Source organism: Pteropus alecto, unplaced genomic scaffold (genome assembly GCF_000325575.1).
Source record: "Pteropus alecto unplaced genomic scaffold, ASM32557v1 scaffold87, whole genome shotgun sequence".
NCBI lineage: Eukaryota > Metazoa > Chordata > Mammalia > Chiroptera > Pteropodidae > Pteropus > Pteropus alecto.
In genome coordinates, this window is record NW_006443225.1 from 3,482,490 (window position 1) to 3,490,085 (window position 7,596).

A 7,596-nucleotide genomic window follows, 5' to 3' on the forward strand; every position below is an offset into this window, starting at 1 on the left:
ATTCTAGCTGACGCCTATAAAGAAAGACAGACTCATGTAAAGACAGGTGCCCATACCCTCTGAGTTTGCTTACTGCAAGGAGCTCATACTTCCTGAAATAGTGAAAGAAACTGAGAAACATGGTTTACATGCCTTTCCTGGTAGAAGACTCTGAACTTAGAATGGGCGGGGGTGTGGGGGTGCGGTTGGGGGTGGAGGTAGGGTACTGTATCTTGGCCAAATCTCATTCATAGCCCCACCCTCAAGTTCGGCACATATCTGCATGCCTGCTTTAGGTAACAGAAAGGTTCATTAACTGAAACTGTAACCACACCCAAATTCAACAAAAAGAAGTTCATTATTTCTCATAGTTCTTCCTAATAATTACTAGACCTGCTTGGCTGATTATTATGTTCAAAGTCTTGACAATATTGTAATGTTTGTGATGCAAAACTGCTACGTCTCTGGTTTTATTTCCGTCTCTTTTTAGGTTTTTTTCTCATCTGCACTGCTGTTCTTGAATTTTGCATCACTATTTAAAATCTGAGATTCAAGAGAAAAGTGTAAAATCCTATTTGCGTAATGTATTTGAAGAAGAGTCATTAGACTTTCTAAACCTTTTCTGATGGATTCACCAACAGCTCTGGATATCCCTTCCCCAGTTCTGGGGCCCTCCGTGCCATATCACTTACCACTTGGCCCTGTGACTACCTTGCCCTTGCCTAGCTGTGACAACTGGGGCAGGCTCTGTAGCCTTTCTGGACCTTGGTTTCCTCATCTGTACTGGTTCTGTGGCATAGGGAGGTTTTGCAGATGAAATAACACTGTATGTTATGTGCTTGACCACAATGCTGGCTCACAGGAAGTCCTTTATGAATGTTATCATGTTTCTCCAATTCACACTGCTGCTCACCAACAAGGCATCCAACAGGTTTGCTAAATGAATAACGGGCCTCCCATTGGCAAGCTCATACTTTAGTAGAATGAGTTTATAAGGTATTTCACTAACAACCATCTGAGAAAGAAGGGAAGGTCATATTTCCTCCAGGATGAGAAGACATGTCTAGCGGGGGGCACACTGTGCTTGGGGTGGGGAATTTTTCTGAATGAGTGTCCAATTGAGAGGCATAGAAGAGGGCAGGGGGTGTTCTCCATTAAAGAACAGCATGTCTTCACTTATCTTGAAGTTTGGCTGAGAATAGACTAGTTACTATTAATAACTACAGGTGGATTAAGTCACCTACAGGAAGGCTTGGAGCTTGGTCAGACCCTTAGGAAATTGTTATGACCTAAACTCTTGTTTCTTGGCTCATTCTGGAGATGAGGCTGAGGATCAGAAATATGTATGTGGTTTATCCAAGGTCCCTGTGCTAGTTAATGCAGGGCCAGGTGTTCATTTGTCATGGTTATTGAACACAGATGCTGTGCAGGTACATTCTCTGGTCCACTGAGCTAAGGGTCTATTTGAAGAGACAGACATTAAATGAATAAATACATCACTACAAGCCATAGTATTATAAAGAAAAATGCAGGGAGCTAGAGAGTAGACCAGAGATCTGATTTAGATTGGGGTCAAGGCAGAGAGCAACAGGACAGATTTGCCGGGAAGTGGCATTTGAGTGGATATCCAAATGGTGAATGGTGAGAAGGAGGGAAATATGGGAGTAGCCTTCCCAGTCGAGGGACAGAAGAGTTTGAGCTTTGAGGCAGGTGTGACTTACATGTCCGGGGCTGTCCAGGGAATAAGAATGCTGGCAGCAGGTGGCCTGGATGTTCTGGTAAAACAGAGTGTTTTCTGCTGAGAAGCACTGGGAGTCACCATGCTTTGGGTGAAATGGCCCTTAAACTCCCTGGCATCTCTGTTCAAATTTAATTTTACAGAGTAGCTTCTGGATGACTGGTCGGGCCTCCCAGGTTCTGCAGGACTTGGAAAGAAGGTGCCCTGCAGGGCGAACAGTGGTATTCAGACTCTCATTGTAAGCACAGGCAGGAGGTGTGTACCTGCAGACCTGCAAGGTTGAGGGTCATACTTCTCACAATAATGTGACACCCTCCCCAGGCAGCAGCCCGGTCACTGCCAACACTCCTTCCATGAGAAGCCCATGCCAGGCCATCCATGTCCATCTTCAGGCACACCACTATGTAAGTCCATGCCAGAAGGATAAAGGTTTACTCTCCTCACGATGCAGGTGGCTAGGAGTCTCACCTCCGACTTGGGTGACATCAAAGTTCTGAATGGCAGGGGTTCTAGGCTTTGGTACTTCACTGTCTCAATGCGGGCATGACGCAAGACCTGGAACAGGTCCATTGTTTATCCCTGTCCTGGCAGATGCTTCCTAGGTTCTTAAGATCATGGCATCCTGAGGTCTTCCTCTTTTGGGATTTAGGGTGTCTGCTGGAGACCTGCACACGTAGTGAGGTCTGGAGTTTAAGGTTTGGGTTGGAATTCTGGATCTGCCACTCACTTCTCTCAAACCTTGGAAAAATTATTTCATCTCTTGTGTCTCAGGGAGATGCTAGTGATATGTACCAATACCTATGAAATCGGGAGTTAAATGAGTTAATGCAGGTAAAGTATTAAGGAGTGTCATATGGTCACTACTACTCCATGTCAAACTTTTAAGCACATTGGATAAAAAAAGGTCCTCACTGCCAGGCTCCCCCAGCCCTCTCCAGGATAGGTAGGGGCAAGAGCAGTTGGGCTGTATTTCAAGGCCTGCCAGGTTACATGCCTTGCTAGAACAGTGCCAGGGACACACGACAGCAAAATAAATATCAGGTAGAGCTGACTGGTGTTTCTGCTAGCATGAATTAATGATTCCTGTTTATAGCAATGGAAGATGGTTATAGTAAGTAAACTTACATACAAAAATGTAAGGTTCCATTTTAGTGTAAAGACTCTTCCTTAGGAAGTGACAAAGCACGTTAAATTTAATAAGGCTGAAGACTTCTTTGGTGTCTCCATCCCATGGCCTAGTCTCAGTTCAAAAGCTTAACTAATTTAGTGCACTGTAAACAGGTGACATCTCCTTTCCAAGCCAGGGGGCAGCAGCAAGTTGGCCCTGGTAAGGGGAACAGCAGGTAAGGAGCATGGGGGGTATTGGGGGCAATTGGGGTGGTGGGAAGGAAAAGGTAGATGCATTCAGCAGCAGAGCACCTGGCGGAATGGACCGAGGAGGGAGAGAGGACCAGGTAGGCATCTCACTCTTTGCTCCTGGATGGGGAAGGAGTCTAGCCGCTCACTCCCGCGGGGTTCAGGACTTAGTGGCCGCCTGGGCAGTCTGCGGCTCCGGGACGCTGGCTCCTGGAGCTGCCGCTGGGGCTTGCCCCCCAACTCAGCCCTCCGCTCCCGCGTCTCCCACCCCGACTCCCGCGCCCCCTCTGCGCCCGGCCACGCGCTAACGCCCGCGGGCGCGCGGTCCTCGCAAGAGCCGGGTCGCTGTCCGGCCACGGGGCCGCGGGCGCCACTCCTCTTGGAGGTCAGGCCCAGCCCCCGGGCCCGGACCTTGGCAACTCACCCCGGGCACGCTGCGCTCACAGTCCGCAGAGAAGCCGACCTCGTCCGCCACGGGCACCGCGTCACTGGCTCGCAGCTGGACGAGCATCAGTTCTCCCCGGCGCCCGCACGAGACCAAATCCAGACGCGGGCCGACCGCACCCACGCAAGGGAGGGGGCCGCCGCAGCCCGGGCGCGCCCTGCGGGCTGCACCTCTTTGTTTTTTTCCCGGGCAGCCAGATTTAGAAGCTGGAAATTAGGTCGCGAAGATCCTATGCGCACGCCAAGAGTTTGAACATAAGTACCCCAGGGCGAATAAAAATTCCGATAGCCAGGCTGCTTCCTGATTTCTTAAATCAGAATTTCTGATTTGGAAGGGCGCGGGGGGGCAGGTAACAGCGCTTAAAAAGTTCCCCAGGTGTTTCCAAGCACAGCCCCGGGGCTAGGAACCCTCGTGGAGAGAACAAAGAGGAAGCAGGTGCCGGAGGCTATGCGAGAAGCGAGCCAGGTCCTGTCTCTGCAGCCCGCAGTGCCGCGCACAGAAGCGGAGTTCTCCAGCAGCATCTGAGTCTTCCACTTGGGATCAAGGTCAACAGCTTCCTTGGCCCGGTGGTGGTAAGTAGCGTGGGTGGGAGAATGGCGGGGCGGCGGGCGTGGTGCCGGCGGGAGTGCGTGAGGCGCTAGCCAGAGGATCGCGATAAGACTGGTAGGGAGGTTTGTTCTAACGAGCTGAGGGTGAGAAAAAAGAAAACGTCCGCAGAGCACTTCGATCTCACCAGTGTATATTGGACATCTCTGTGCACAGTGATCCAGAAAATAGAGAAGTGCCACATCTGTCAAAAAGATAAAAATCACCTAACATTCGCTAATCATCTAATATAAGCATGTCACCACTGAATGCTGGCAATAGAGGGTGGAGTTTGAGAGATGACATAAGGAGCTAAATTATGGGGTGTTGAAGGAAAAATAGGGAGTCAGGACAAGATTGCATTTTGAATTCATCCAGGATTAGGTAGGATGTGCCAATCCTGGGACAGACTTTGGTGTGTGAGGACCGCACACTTGTTCTTCATTTGGCTGTGAGAAGAAACAGGTTGTATAAGCCTGGAAAAGTACGTGCAGGCGAGAGCCTTGAATGCCATTTCAATGTTTAAGAGGTTACTTGTATTCTGTAGGCAGTGGCGAGCTGTGGTGAGTTGTGGAAAGTGTTTGAGTGGCTGTGCTGTTGCAAGGTGGATGGGGCAGGTGTGTGTACACTGGTTTCAGGTCGGCTCTCATTACCCAGGGACATGTGTTGTGCAGGACTCTGTGCATGGCTCTGGGGGACTGCAGAACTTTTTGCAGGCAGGGGAAGACACATTTTGAACTGCACATGTGCGGATGATACACATGCACCCCAGGTGCCCATGGGCATATGAGGGGCACCTAGCCCACTGGATGAGAAGAGGTAGCTGGGCTAAAAGAGCCTTCCAGATTTTGGAGTCAGAATGGGCCAAGGTGTAGAGGTGAGCAACACCTGGGCATGAGAGTGACTAAGGCACAGAAAAGTTGGGTGATGGACTTCGAGTTGTATAATCTGTCTGTACGAGTAGGTGGACATTGGAAAACACCGACCTTATGTCATCTTCATGGTTCCCCTGAGCAAAATCCTTGGCAGTCACTGGTTTTCTGGTGAGAAGTTCAGAGTAGACATCAAGGAGGAATTTCGAGCATTAGTAAAAATCTCATTAAAACAAATTTGAATGCCAGACAGTGGGGGTCGCACTGATGACATAATTAAGAGAACTAGAGGTTCTGCTGTTTGGACAAGGCCCAACTTTGACTTGACTTGGAGGAAACTCAGAGGATTGACCATAATCCTGAAAGCTTTGTGGCAAAGGCTAAAAACAGACAATTTATGATGGAAGATGCAGAATGGGCTAATGAATGTGTGAAAAAAATGCTCTCATTTCATTCTTAGTTGGAGAAATGCATAGTAGAACATTTCTTGCCTTCCAAATTGACAAATGTTAAGAGAAGGAGACTGTCCTGTGTTACACATTTCTGGAGAGCATGTCTGTATTAGAAGGGGGTATGCCCTCTCACCCAATTCCTCCGATGGGACTTTACCTTTACAAAATAATTAGGTATCCTTTTTTGACTTCAAGAAGAGGAACTGTTCACCAGGAGACTTTTGCCTATGTTGAATCATGGGACTGTATTATACTTTCTAGAAATATGTATATTAATAAAAAAATAAATTGATCTAAGAAATTTGTGCCAATGGAGTGCTCTATAGCCATTTTTTATAAAATTATGTTTTTCAAGGGTATAGGAAAATACTCTTCACATAATGTGAATTTAAAAAGGATAAACAAGTCTATATTATATAATTCTACATTTCTATGAAAATTGTATTTATATGCATCAGAAATGCATATAATTGAAGTCATCAACATCTTAGCATTTTTTTATTATTATTATTGAATAGTGGAATTTTGGTGATTTTATTTTTTATGTCTTTTTGTATTTTTCAAATTTTTCATTATGTGAAAATTTTTTTATAATAAAATGTTTTTTAGAACATACAAACACATTACCATTCAGGATGGCAGACTGAACGTGTGCATTCATATCCTGTTTTCTTTCAAAATTCTGTTGAAATGAATGGGAAGATATAAAAATGTGAATGAAAACATATTAGTGCTAGAAAGAAAGGCACTACCAATGAGGACAGACTAGAAGTTGGTAAGCAGATGGATCCCATTTCAAGAAACCAGAGCGAAGGATACCTTAACCCAAAACACACCCAGGAAGGCACTGCAGAAATGAGCCATTCTCCCCAACAGAAACCAGGAGTAATTCCAATTCAGCAAACAAACACGAAGAGTGGAAATAGGACACGACATAAAAAAAAAAAAACGAAACAATGAAAGGATGGAAATAAAATATAGGAAAAGGATTTCATAATTTGGAGCTAGGCAAGGAACCCCACCCTGCCCCTGGAAACCATCAATTATTCATTAAGCAAAGTGATGAGCAACAAACTTGAATAAAATATTTTCACATAAGGAATTGAAATTGATAATTAGCTATAATTTGTGGCATTTCTACAAAACCAGGAGGAAAAACAGGTAAAGAAATGCACAGGCAATTCATAGGCAAATAAATAAAAATGACTGAAAATATCAGAAAAGAAACTAAATTTCACTGGTATTCAGGAAGAGGCAAATTAATAGAAAGAATATCCCTGTTTTTCCCATCCATTGACATTGTGATATTAAAAAGTTAGATGCAAATCAGGAGTGGTGAGAGTTTGGAACACAGGCATCCTCGAGCATCGCGAGTGGGAGTGTAATTTGGTATATCCTTATGGGAGGCAGTGGGCTGTAGGATTTGATCATAGGAATATTGACACTTGAGCAGAAAGAATTCTCATAGGAGCTTTTTTTGCAATAGCAAAAAAAAAAACCTTCTTAAATGTACATCAATTTCATTAATTATGGTGTAGTCATGTAATAGAATTTTTATGAAACTGACGAGAGAAACAAATTTAGAATATTTGCTGGCAGAGACAGATTTCCAGGGCGTAAGCGAAAAAAAGTACAGAATTACTTCATTGAAGTTAAGTTTATGATATATTGTTTATGAGTGTGTATGTGTGTGTAAAACAGATGGAAATGCATAGAGGGCTAGAAAGATATACAACGAACTGTTCACAGTGGTTATCCCTAAAGGGGAACAAAATAATATATGTTTCTGTATTATTAGACTTTTTACAAATGTCACACATTATTTTATAATATTAAAAACCAAAATAATGATTAAAATGTACATACTTCCTGTTTGAAACATTCATTTTAAGAACATATTGTCTTTGGGGATTACTTTGTAAAACAGTGGAAGAAGTCTCGTCTCCAGATGACACATTCAAAATATATTAGGTTTACCAAAATGTATTATTTTGGCATACTGTCTTGATTTTGGTAGATTATAAAACTGTCAGAGAACAGAATTAACTTAAAGCCAGGTTTGTTTATTCCATGATGAGAGGAAAGCCGTATTAGCTGGAACAGAAGTAGGAAACTCATGTGAAAGTGTAAGAAGAACAATACGTATGAATAAGTTATGCAGAATCGAAG